Source organism: Bombus huntii, chromosome 6 (assembly GCF_024542735.1).
Source record: "Bombus huntii isolate Logan2020A chromosome 6, iyBomHunt1.1, whole genome shotgun sequence".
NCBI lineage: Eukaryota > Metazoa > Arthropoda > Insecta > Hymenoptera > Apidae > Bombus > Bombus huntii.
Genome location: NC_066243.1, coordinates 3,555,425 through 3,568,270, shown reverse-complemented (window position 1 = coordinate 3,568,270; position 12,846 = coordinate 3,555,425). Strand labels below are relative to the sequence as shown.

At 37.3% G+C, this 12,846-nt stretch overlaps 1 protein-coding gene and 1 long non-coding RNA gene across 6 annotated transcripts in view; one reads left to right on the top strand and one right to left on the bottom strand.

Annotated features, from left to right (window-relative positions):
- The window catches only part of LOC126866599 (uncharacterized), a 156,404-nt gene that overhangs the window by 132,451 nt on the left and 11,107 nt on the right, over positions 1–12,846 (top strand). The window contains exon 6 of one of the 2 annotated variants that reach the window (XR_007689939.1): positions 8,687–12,337. The exons of the other annotated variant lie outside the window; for it this stretch is intronic. This is a non-coding gene — a long non-coding RNA (uncharacterized LOC126866599). Of the gene's footprint in view, positions 1–8,686; positions 12,338–12,846 lie in introns of those variants that run through there. 2 annotated transcript variants of the gene reach the window in all.
- LOC126866590 (amphiphysin) overlaps positions 1–12,846 on the bottom strand; it is a 146,799-nt gene that overhangs the window by 127,831 nt on the left and 6,122 nt on the right. The window lies entirely within an intron of this gene.

Genomic DNA, 12,846 nt, shown 5'->3' with positions numbered 1-12,846 from the left:
ATAATCCGTTTCTCAATTTATTAGCTTCAAGTGTCTCCGATCGATCTAATAAAGAGCATAACGTCAATAATAATAACAGTAATAATATAATAATAAATGAATATAACAAAGAATTCAGAACGAACGATTTAGAAAATAATTATCTTTCCATCCGCGAGATCTCCTGCGTTTCTGGTATCAGGTGCAAATACATCTGTGTATTGATGCAAGAAGTGTCGTACTTTCGCAAAAATGACTCAGACCCAGTATTGACACTGTAAACAATCGTATAGACTACGTAAAAAAACAATTCCAAATTCTACCTAAAAACAACCATAATAACATTGTACACTGGAATGTGAAAACCTCTGATACAATAAACTTGCTGCGAAAGATACCGATGTCAACATAAACCACGAAAAACAGCGCGCAACTTTTAGTTTCCCCTTTTTGCGTTAGAGAAGAGACACGAGATATGAATGCGAGTTGCGTGTCAGAAGTTATACGAGCGTTAATCTTCTTACGTACGATATCGTTTAAACGCGTCATCTCAACTTCATAAATACTGGCAGTGGTACTTCTTGCGCGAAGCCGCAGAATGTACGTAATAAGAACCGATTTTTAAACAAGTATCTGGCCGCTGAATCGTGACGGGCAAGCAAAAGAAGAGGAGAAGAAAATTCCGCAGCGTCTACTCTCCGCGTTTCAACGAATAAATCGCTGTTTTTCTAGACGCGGTCTAAACTGGAAGTGCAGCAGCAGCAGCAGCAGCAGCAGGTGATCTCGACCTGAATTTCCAACCTAATTGAACGAAACGAGGCGAGCGGGGATCACAATGGGGCGACGATGATTCGTTCCATTTCCGTTTCGTAGCGAATCAACGAAACGTCGTCTCTCTGTTCCCTCTCTCCTTCGTGTTCGCATCTTTCTCTCTCCCCTGTCTTCGTTCTGCCGTTCATATTCCCGTCTTTCTTCATCCTACGTTTGTTCTGCTGTTTGCTGCGAATCGGCCGGCCGGTCGGTTGGTTGCGTTTCGTATGCAACGGCTGTTGCACCGGCTGACAACGGCACTGCTGATCCTTCTCTGCCTTCGTGACTCGGGAAAGCTCCCGTTACAAAGCGCGCGCCGCAGGTACAAGGATATCAGACCGGTACCAGAAGATCCTGTTCTTCGGCTAGCTGGGACCAAACTGCATTTCCTGCTCGCGCAACCAGGTTACGAGATTGTTTCACGCTGCATCGCGTCGCTTTGCTGGGGTCTTCGGCTGTACGAGCTCCGTTTGCAATTCTCTGTGTGTTTTCTGTACCATTGGTCAGTGGTCGCTTTTATTTGCTATGCAGCACGTCGTGATTATAGTTATTTTATTTGACTCGTGGCTTGCAACCGCAGCACCTTCCATATCACCGAATTTTTTACTTCTATGGATACATACATTTGCGTTTACTTTTTGTATGATTGTTATTTCTTAATTTAACCGGAAATTTTTATTCCATTTTTATTCCATCCGACATCCCGTGGCTTCATCGTACAAGTTTTCTTTAATCGTTTTAATCGTTTCGCCACTCTACGAATTTCTCTATCTCCAAATCTTTTTCATTTTGCAAATACATTTCTCACATTCAGACTGCGTGTTGGCAATTGGCAATTTTTATTCCGCATCCAACATCCCGTGGCTTCATCGTAAAAGCTTCGGTTTAATCGTTTCGCCACTCTACGAATTTCTCTATCTCCAAATCTTTTTCATTTTGCAAATACATTTCTCACATTCAGACTGCGTGTTGGCAATTGGCAATTTTTATTCCGCATCCAACATCCCGTGGCTTCATCGTAAAAGCTTCGGTTTAATCGTTTCGTCACTCTAGGAATTTCTCTGTCTCCAAATCTTTTTCATTTTGCAAATACATTTCTCACATTCAGACTGCGTGTTGGCAATTGGCAATTTTTATTCCGCATCCAACATCCCGTGGCTTCATCGTAAAAGCTTCGTTTTAATCGTTTCGCCACTCTAGGAATTTCTTTCTGTCTCCAAATCTTGTTCATTTTACATATACATTTTTCACATACATTTTCCATATTCAGACTGTGTGTTAATTTTTGGTCTACTTTTTGGGAGAGACGAGTTTCTTTTAAGTTATTTATGTTGTCGAATCTTCTGTCGCAAAATAATTGTTTACAAATAAAATAATAGTTAATAACATAGGGTAAACGCTTCTAACATCGCTTGATCCGTAATATTTCGAGAAAAAATGGTGGCAGGAATCGGCCATGGATTAATACTGTTGTATAAACATATATAAAGGAACAGTATGAAACAACACGAATAACGTCTTTCGTTTGACACTAATTTAATACAAAATTCTCTCTTACTCTTTACTTGAGAATGATTTCAAATTTGGTAGGCGATATTAGGTGCATTTACGATATTCGAAAATAACGTGACCTTGCTACACTTCTTTGATTCATGTTAGACTCAATCTTTCTTTCTGGTTGTTAAATTTTTGTAGTTTAGAAAAAGTATAAACGAATCGTTGTTTGTACGAATGGCTTCCGCTCTAAATGTACAGGGAAGTGTTTTTGAAACGATAAAATTGTCTGTTTGTTGAAGAAAGGATCGTCGTAGATATGTAGATACGATTTTGCACTTCAAGTGTATATTTACGTTTCTATTGAAACGTTAAAAATTTATAGATTGCTAAAACAGGAGTAAGAATCGTTCTGACTATTAGAACATACAAATTTGAGGATCAGCAAAGTTAAATAAAACGACTGTTACGTTTCAATTTCGACTCGAGCTTTCTTTCTTACTCCAGTTGTATGGAAAAATTAAGAAGCCTAGTGACGTAGGACGAAGTACGCTACGACATCGATTACCTGTCATTTAACAGGTTGAAACCGGCGTGGGCCACCGGTGGCCCACGGTCTGCGCTTCTATCTGGCGGCGTGGGCCACTTATGTTTCCAATTTCAATTTATAAAAATGCGATTTAACGAAGACTGGAATAAAAAGCAAAGACGTCGTTGGTGAAGTCGCGTACGAAGAAGCTTGAACGTGTTAACGAAAGCGCGGATTGTAAGAACACGGAATAATTCAGGCATTTCTATCATTGTTCAAGTTGCACATTGCGTAAGAATGTTTACAACGTCGATGGACGAAAGAAAGTTTATGCGTAATTGAATATCAATGTAACTTTGGTATTACGCAGATTTCATTTCTTCGAAAATTCTGAAAATTGGAAAATTTTCTACGAACAAGATACTTGAACGTGTTTAACCTCTTAACCTACGATTTATGATCGAGAATTTACGTTTGGTCGAGATCCACAGGCTGAAGAGACACTACCCGCTAGATCTAAACGCTACATTCAATTAGTTATTTAAATTAATTAATATTTACTTATTTATAATACTTACTTATAAATTATACTTATCTATAATAAGTATTACCTTATTATAAATAATTAGCCATGTCACTGCGCCACGCCAGAAAAAATTACTGAAAATTCTCAATGCGAGAATTGATTGTAAATTTTAATAAAAGAAAAAAAAAAGAATTTACGTTTGGTCCGATCCTCTTAAAGGGTTAAAAGGTTAACCGAATACATAGTTCATAATAATATGCTACATTTTGAAAGAAGAATAACTTAAAAAAAATTGCACTGATTAAACGCTATAACGATACAACGAAAAAATATTAAAAAACCCAAAAGAAGATAATATTACGCAGACATATGTCGCTGTGTTTACGTTGCAATTACTTTGAACGCGAAAAAAATAAATAGATTTTAATCGTCTGTTACAGATTTTTCTTACTATGTCTAAACGCAACAGCTATCTCGACGCAACAAATTGTACGTAAGGAGAAGCCGATGTGACTCTCTTTCGTGTGACGTACACATTCAATTGCACAATAGCGCGGTTTATTTTTCTTAAGGAGACTCGTTAAATAAGCGGAGAAATACGCGGTACGTTGTAGATTTATTGCTGTGGCAAAATGAAGGAAAGAATACGCTAAACAAATCGACCAGAGTGCGTATATATTAGTCGTTGCACCTGTTCCTCGATTCGCTCGATTCGCAGACGACATGGTGTAGGTATCTACAGCGTTCGATTCTTGGCACGATTTCAACGTTCCTTCTATCTTTTTTATACCTATGTCGAAACGTCAAGATCATTTCACAACAGGGACACAAGGAACCTGCATATATCTTGTGGAGGGACGCAGGGTCAGAATTTTAAATATTTACTACCACATACTTCCTCTGATACTGTAACGCAGCTGGTAACGAAGAACGAAGCGAGAACGTGAAGATGTTGAATCAACGAATTGATTAAAAGAAATTAGTTCGCAGGATTTTTCAGACACCTCGGACAATCACACAAAGAGTCTGACAAAAAAGTTTTTTTTTTATTTAGTTGTTTACGTTCACAATTTGTCCAATTTGGACATTTGGTAGAATTTTTTGGCTCTTCGATTATCATGTGGATGGCTACCCCCAGCGGGGTACCATCTTCGTGACAAAAAGGTGTCTGCAACCAAAGTTGATCAATTTCAAGCTTTCGATCGACTACGAATTGCGTTGTCAAGAAACTGAAACAGATTCTACTGCGATGAGAAGCTAAGGTCGCAGCTACTTGGATCTTAAAGTTTGAAAATTATTAATTTAAATTTAATTAGTTTAAGAGACATTTTAGCTGTAACGTCGTAAAACTGATCGTATGGAAGACAGGAAAAGATAGCACAGTACTTTTCTGTGCTTACGTTTCCCTTGTGTCTCGAGAAACGACAAGCTTCACAACATTAAAGCTAAATCAGCTTATAAACAGATCATTTGCCGACCCATTTCCGAGCATTTCGATTAACCGAATTGATTCGCTGCTTGAACTCGTTCACCTACACCTGACCTCTCGTTTTATGAACGAAGAACAGTAAGTAGCGGGGATAATTGCTGAAATCCTACTAGCAATTTTAGTCCAACTCAATTTTCGATCTATTGTACGAACTGCAATTACGTAAACTGTTTGACCTCCGACAAGTTCAGGCAAATGGATCTCCGCTATAGCTACATGAATTGTGGAAAAATGTGATTATTCGCGCAATGCGTTTTAGATTCGAAACGATATAGCGTTTTTTAAATCAACGATACACAATGAACGATGAATAATTAATGTATCGTGTGTAACCTTTGACTGTAGGCTACTAGCCTCTAGAAAAATTTGAACTTGTGTCTCGTTGGCTTGCGTATAGCGCGCCCAAAATCTATCGAAGAATTTGGAAGGCTTCGACGTTCGAAAACCTTGAAAATTGTATAGATCCTTATCGAAGAAGAAAGAAAATTTCGTGAAACACGCACTCGGTCTTCTTCTTTCGCCTCTTTCGCTTTACTTTACTTTTGTTTCTTTCTTAACTTTAGGAGGAGCGACCTATGGAAACGTACGAGTGCCCAAACGATTAAACAAATTATCGCCTTACATGGAAACAACATACTAAATCAATTTTAATAACGTTGAAACTGCTTTTAAAAATGTCTGGTCGTCTTGCGACGATCTTTTTCAATCGTCTTCAATATCGTTATTCACAGTGGCGTTTGTAATAATTGTAAATGTTGAAGCGATTCTCACTTCTAGGGAAACTCTACATCTGCTCTAGTGTTTAGTTTCCTTAGTCCTCGAAGCCATTGAGTATTGTTTAGCATTAAATCAATTCGAAGAGCCTCTCAGCCTCATAGTCTTTTCTAGGAACAAGCCTAGCACATACGGTGCAGCGGGGTATAGACAGGCCAGTTTTCGTAATTATATAAATACATCAAGGCAAGGGTACCGCAAGGAAGCGTAGGACCAATATTATACACACTATACCCGGCTGACATACTAACAACTACCAACAGCAAAATACTGATATTTGCGGACGATACGACTGTACTAGTCAAGCACACTAATCCAGAAACAGCAGTCACGTTACCACAAGAGCATATCACAAAAATAGAAAAATGGTAACAGGATAAACAAATAAAAGCAAACCCCATTAAATGCAACCATATTACGTTTACACTATGAAAATGGAAACCACGAAATATCCAATTGAATGGCACGCACATAACACAAACAATGCAAGTTAAATACCTAGGACTCCACTTAGACACACAACTTACATAGAAGCAACATACTAAATCAATTATAGACAAAATACGGATAAAAAGAAGACAGATGTACTGGCTAACTAGTAGAAACTCTGAACTCAGCATAGAAAATAAACTAAAAATCTACAAGACGATAATAAAACCAATTTGGACGTACGGAATACCACTATGGGGGACAGCAGCAATGAGCCACATAAATAAACTGTAGTCGCTACAATCGAAGATACTGAGAACAACAGTCAACGCCCCATGGTACGTCAGAAACGAGGATACACACAAAAACCTAAAAGTACCAAATGGTCAAAGAAGAGATGGGCAGGTACGCAGAAAAATACAAGGAAAGAACTACAACACGTGGAAACCAGCTGGCTGCTGAAGCGAGCAAAACTCTCGTAGAAAGAAGACTAAAAAGAAAACACACCACTGACCTGACTAAAGAAATAAAATAATCAAACTCGAAGATGGTATCCCGCTGGGTGTAGCCATCCACATGTTATTTAGCAATTAAGCTAGAAAAATTTACCAAATGTCCAGCTGGACAAATTGTAAAGTACAAATTAAATAATAAAATAAAAATTATCGCGTACGTAATACAATGATTAAAGCAAAGCTACTGTACATAATCGAGCGTGCTGTAAGAAAATTAATTCACCGCGTATTGATAGCGCTATAAGCGATAAAATTCATAGGAACAATCAACAGATGTCTGGCTGAGACGAGGCAGACGAACGCGGCTGACGAAGCTGTCTGGGTGGAGAAAGGTGTACCGTTAGGCCATCGAAAAACCAAATGTCGCGGACTCTAATGGGTGGCCATACGCTTGTCGGAAATACGAGGTATTTACGTGGAAAGCCAGTCGGTGAGAAGGCAGCTAAAGCATTACGTAACGCGTGTTCTCCATTTGCTAGCGCTTCAGCGACATCGGCTCTCGGCGACCGCCTTTCCGCCTTTTTACTCGACCGGAAAGGACGATGGAATCGGGCGGCGGTTATTAATATCTGTAAGGTTCAACGTCATCGCGTATCACCGCGCTCGCGTGACGTTTGCACGCAACGCATATAGCCCGACCGGTGAATGATGTAAGAAGAAAACGTCGCCGCTTACGTATCATCGGCGTACGTTCGGCTCTAAACGTGGCGAGAAGAAGAAGAAAAGGACGAGGGAAAAGATGAGGAACGAAGAAAAGGAGAGAGTGAAGGTTGGCGCGGCAAAAAAGGGGGAAAAGAAGAAAAGACGCGCGGTGGACGATGCGCGAGAAAGAAGAGGCGGCCTCTGCATTTATCGTCAGCCGTTCCGTATTTATACCGAGTTAACCAACTCGGCTGGACCCGGGCCAGCATCATCGCTTCTCCATTTTACGTTTTCCTCCCTTTGCGCTAGCTCGCACGGCCGACAGACAACCCTTCGAAGATAACAAGATTCTATTGGGGATGCTAGTCGCCAAGCGAATGGCCATACGTTGTCCGAAATGAGAACAGTGGCGGACGAAAGAAAGTTTACAAAGTTTAGAAGTTTGATAGAACGTAAAAAGACAGGAGAACTTGATGGGATGAGTTTGTGTCCACCAGGAGAAATGAATAAATAGAATATAAAGGGGGATGATACAAACTCAGCAATTTCAAATTCTCGACGAAAAGTCGAAAGAAGTATGAAATACAAAAAGACAGCACAATTTTCTCAGATACATTTGTATTTAGTAAGAGAAGTGAATAAACAGAGTGTAAAAGGTGGACAGTACGAAGTGGGCAATTTCAAACTGCCGCCAATGTGGAAGAAGAGACGAGAAAAGCTGTTTTGTTGCGCTTTAGCAATCGTTTTATGGCTACATGGAGAAATAATAATCATACAACGTCACAAAGCTCAATAGCGAGCAGAAATCGTTCAAATGTTTTGTCAAGGTAATTCGGCGACCACCTTATGCAACCTACTACCTGCTTTAACCGCAGTTAACTTCCTATGGGATTTTCTTAAAAGTAAATTGCAATCTGGTTTATTGGAACAGTTCGGGCAACAAGGGAATTTGCATAATCGAATAGTTCGCATAATAGAGGCTCATCAGCTATCGCCACCCGTTACATTACAAGTTCGGATACGAGAAACTGTCGTAACCGAGTCTGTTTAATTCGTTTCCACGATTACACGATCTTTGCTTTCATTACGATTTTTTATTCTTAGTAAGAATGAAACATTTTCCACTTTGTAACTGAATATTATACCATGTATAGATGTATGTATGAGACAATAAATATTCTGGAAAAATTACGTAAGAACGAAATATATCCGTGATCCTTACAGAATCCTTACAGAAAGAATATATCACAGATCCTTACACGTTCGTATAAGAGCTCCACCTCAGTTCGAATAATAAGAGGCTCCCTTAGGAGTTCGTATATTCGAAGTTGGGTTTCAATTTGTTTGTAGAAACGAGGTGCGGATAAGCGAAGTTGCACTGTAAAGTGTACGACAATAAACCAAACACAATTAAGCAACTAAAAGATTCTGTTCGAGAAACGAACGTACCTTTGTGTCTGCAGTATATCTGCAATATCTTTCTGGTATTAGATATACAGGGTGGTTGGTAATTGGTGGTACAAGCGGAACAGGGGTGATTCTACGCGAAAAAAGAAGTCGAAAATATAGAATAAAATTTTTTTTTTTAATTTTTCCATAGAGACAACGATCTACAGTGAGATCCGTTATAACGAGACGCGATAAAGTGGACGCGTACCGAGCCAAAAATCAAAGTCGATTTTCTCGAAAACAAAGCCTCGAACGAAAAATTGTTATTCTATATTTTCGACTTCTTTTTTCGCGTAGAATCAACCCCTTTCCGCTTGTACCACCAGTTACCAACCACCCTGTATTTTACAAACAATTTTCAAATAGGACTAAAAGAACTGTCGCTTTTTATTTTATTATCGCACACACTGTATGCTATAGAATAGATGACTGCTACTAATATGATAAAAAAAAAATACTGAAATTCGTAGGGCATTGTTCTTTTATCCGCCACTGTATTAGAACAGCTACTGATGTTATTTTTCTTTTTTTATTTATCGATATTTACAATCAATTCTCGCATTGAGAATTTTCAGTAATTTTTTCTGGCGTGGCGCAGTCACATGGCTAAATTTTTTCTGGCGAGCTACTGATGTTTAGTACAAATTCAACGACTTTCGCTGTTTTTCGATCCTGATTATTTTATCGATGATTATCATATACGGTGACTTTATTATTCGGGAGACTATTGCTCCGCAAACAATGGACACGAAAAGTATATTAGAGATTTACTTAGCAGTATTTTTAAGTGATTACAAAAATTTGAATGCTATAACGAAAAATAACACGAGAGATGAAGGAGAAACCTGATGAAAAATCGCCTCATTGGGAAATGAGAATATGCGCAAATACGTTTTTGTATTCATTGTATCTGTTTATAGTAGCGTTATCGAATTAATTGTTTTCTAAATGTATTAAAACACTTGTAACCAGTAAATTGATTTTGTCACAGGTATATCAAATCATCGAGTAGTATAATTCATTCGAATAGGAATTCTATTAGGTTGTCCGGAAAGTGTCTTTCTTTCGCAAACGAGCTTTTTACAACAGTTTATCTCAAGAGAACAAAATGGATCGTACGTAATTCGACAAAATAGTATAAAACAAAAAAACATTATGCGACAATTATTTCCTGATAAAACGAAAGAAACTTTTCGAACAAGCTAATAGATCGATAGATTTACTTTTGTTAGTCCTATTAAACCAAACGTGCGTTATCGAGAACTTGCTTAGCTTGAGTAAGTAGGAAATCAGATTTAATTTACGCAAAGACTGATGAATCTGGAAATAAACGTTCCTCCCTTCTTCATTTCTGATTTCTCTTTCTGCTTCGATCAATAAATCGACCGCGTGATATTGAACAGTAATTTCTGTAATTGACTTAAGAAAATGAGTAGGATAGGTATAATTCTAGAAAGTCAACGCCTATCATTTCAAAAATCATTATAGGTCTATCGCGGAGAAGATGCTATTAATTTCTCAACATAACGATACACTCGTGTAATTAATACTTTCTCGAGATTTTGATATAAGAAACAGTTCGACCTGAGACGTTTTCGAAAAGAAAATTTCCTCCTAAACGATATTTCTATATTTTTCGTGATATGTTGCAACAGAGAAAAAAACAAGCGGCATAATTTTTCGCCCAACGAACCGTTGCTTGCCGTTAAATTACGACAGTTGCGTCAATTAATTCGAATCTGTGCTTTCCATCGTGTGTCTGGCGACTGGAATTGGACTACGTCCAAACATATTGAAGGAAATTAAGGAACAGCAAGAATAAACCTGAGGGAAAGTTACGATAGCTGATACGATAATTTCTTGCCAACAAGATTCATCGGTAACAGGTGATTGAGAAACTTTGCCCGATTCCATAAAGATCTGCTAATTTTGAATGCACGTCAGAGCTATTAAAAGTAATTAAACTGTGTCAAATTAAATCACCACGTATTTAAATCGATCACGTTAAAGACAAATTTCCAGATACATATTTTTATTGAAATATATGTTTAAATAAATATTAGGCATATTTAACTTCTCTGCGACAAAATAGCGATAATAAAATATAATATATAAAACGACGAAAATATAATAATACAAAAAAGCGATTAAATATCGAGCGATTATTGGGAATTGCGAGAATCGAAGTGGTTTCGCAGTGAAACTGGCACGCAGTGTACAGAGAATGTGTAGAGAAAGTAAAATCAAATCCAAGCGAGAGAAATCCATAAAAATGTTTTATTTTGCTGAAAGAACGTTCCGGCGATCGATATTGTTTATTTAATCATTTGCAACTTGTAATTCAATTTGTCTCAAGACACTTGAGGAGGAATATTTCATTTTAGTGAGACATTATCCTGTTGTTTCATATCAATTGTGTGTTATTTTCCTGTCGCGCTCTTTGTATGGCGATAAGAGTCTTCTTATGACGATTCTGCGCAGAAAGACGCGAAAATGGTCCAGGACGTTGCACAGAAAATTGGGACCGCTTGTATAAAACATTACAAGTGCGAAGAAACGAGTCTTCAGGAGAAAAGGAAAACTCACGCATCGACGTAGATAACAAATTCATTAAAAAGTGAAATGTATCTGTGGAAAAGACTGTATGTGCCAGCTCTTAGTTGCAAAGAAAGCTTAATATCTCATTGATTCGTCTGTATGACACAGACAGAAGCCAAAAAAAAAAAAAAGAAACGGCTAACTAACAATTATTTACATTTACATCTTTCTGTAGAGAGACGATGCTGTGCCACCTTATTCTAACATTGTTAACAATTATTTGAAAAGAGAAATTCCACTTAAATTCTGTACTACGGTATTCTTAGCGCTATGTAGGGCATTGTCCAATAAAAAAATCAACATTTTTCAATGTTCGCGCTTGCAGTGCTTCCTACGACCACTTTTCGATTATGAAAACAAGGTGCAGACTGGATGGTGAAATTTAATCGCTACGTTTCGTACGCGTCGCGGCTTGGGTTTCAGGAAAATTGGAATATAACGGAACTGCAAAGGGTGAGGCAGTGTCTTCGAAAGCTGCAAGCTCGTAGATATATTTGCCGGCAGTCACGAAGCAAAAGCGTCCGGGACACGGCGACGAGAATAGTAACTGGTAGGCGAAGTTGACACGATAGAAATCGTAGCCTAGGGAGAGACTTTGAGCATGGAGACTTCCGTCTCTCTACACTTTCATGCGATTCCCCCGGTATTTGTTGCTGAAACGCGCAGAATCATCGTACGGATACGTCCGTCCAAGGAAAAACAGTCAACTGCTGAATAAAAGAACTGAGACACCGAGAAAGTTTAATGCAGCCATTATTTACTTTCACGACTCGAAATCACTTTTATCGTCTACCATCCACCGATTCCCCTTAAACTTTACGAACTGGATTGCTTCCAGTGAACAACACCTCGCGGAAGTGCTTAGCCGACCAATTTGCGGCTGCGAATGTTTCTTTCAATTTACCAGGGAACTCGATACAATTTTTCCGAACAGCTACAAATTTCATTTGTATCGATTGTCGGACTATTTGAGTAAATTGTTTAATACGATACTATTGTCATTGTTTAATACGATAGATTTGACTGTAGATGCCACAAACGCAAGTAATTATTTACATACTGTTGTGTTTAAATTATTTAGTAAGTATTTATTCAAATAGTTGAATAAATTGTTTGAATTCAGGTAATTTTATTTAAATAATTCGAATAATAAATTGCAACAATTATTCGCGTATTATTAGACGTACAAATACAACAAATAACTATTTGAATAAATACTTGTTAAATAATACGAAATAATTGTTTGAATAAATTATTTGAATTTTAATAATTGATTAAAGTAATTCAAATAATTATTCGTATATTATTAAAAGTACAAATACAACAAATAATATCTGAATAAATATTTATTAAATAATATGAATGAATAATTGTTTGAATATACTATTTGAATTTTAATAATTGATTAAAATGATTCAAATAATTATTCGTATATTATTAGACGTACAAATACAACAAATAACTATCTGAATAAATATGTATCAAATAATATGAATGAATAATTGTTTGAATATATTATTTGAATTTAAATAATTGATTAAAATAATTCAAATAATTATTCGTATATTATTAAAAGTACAAATACAACAAATAATTATCTGAATAAATATTT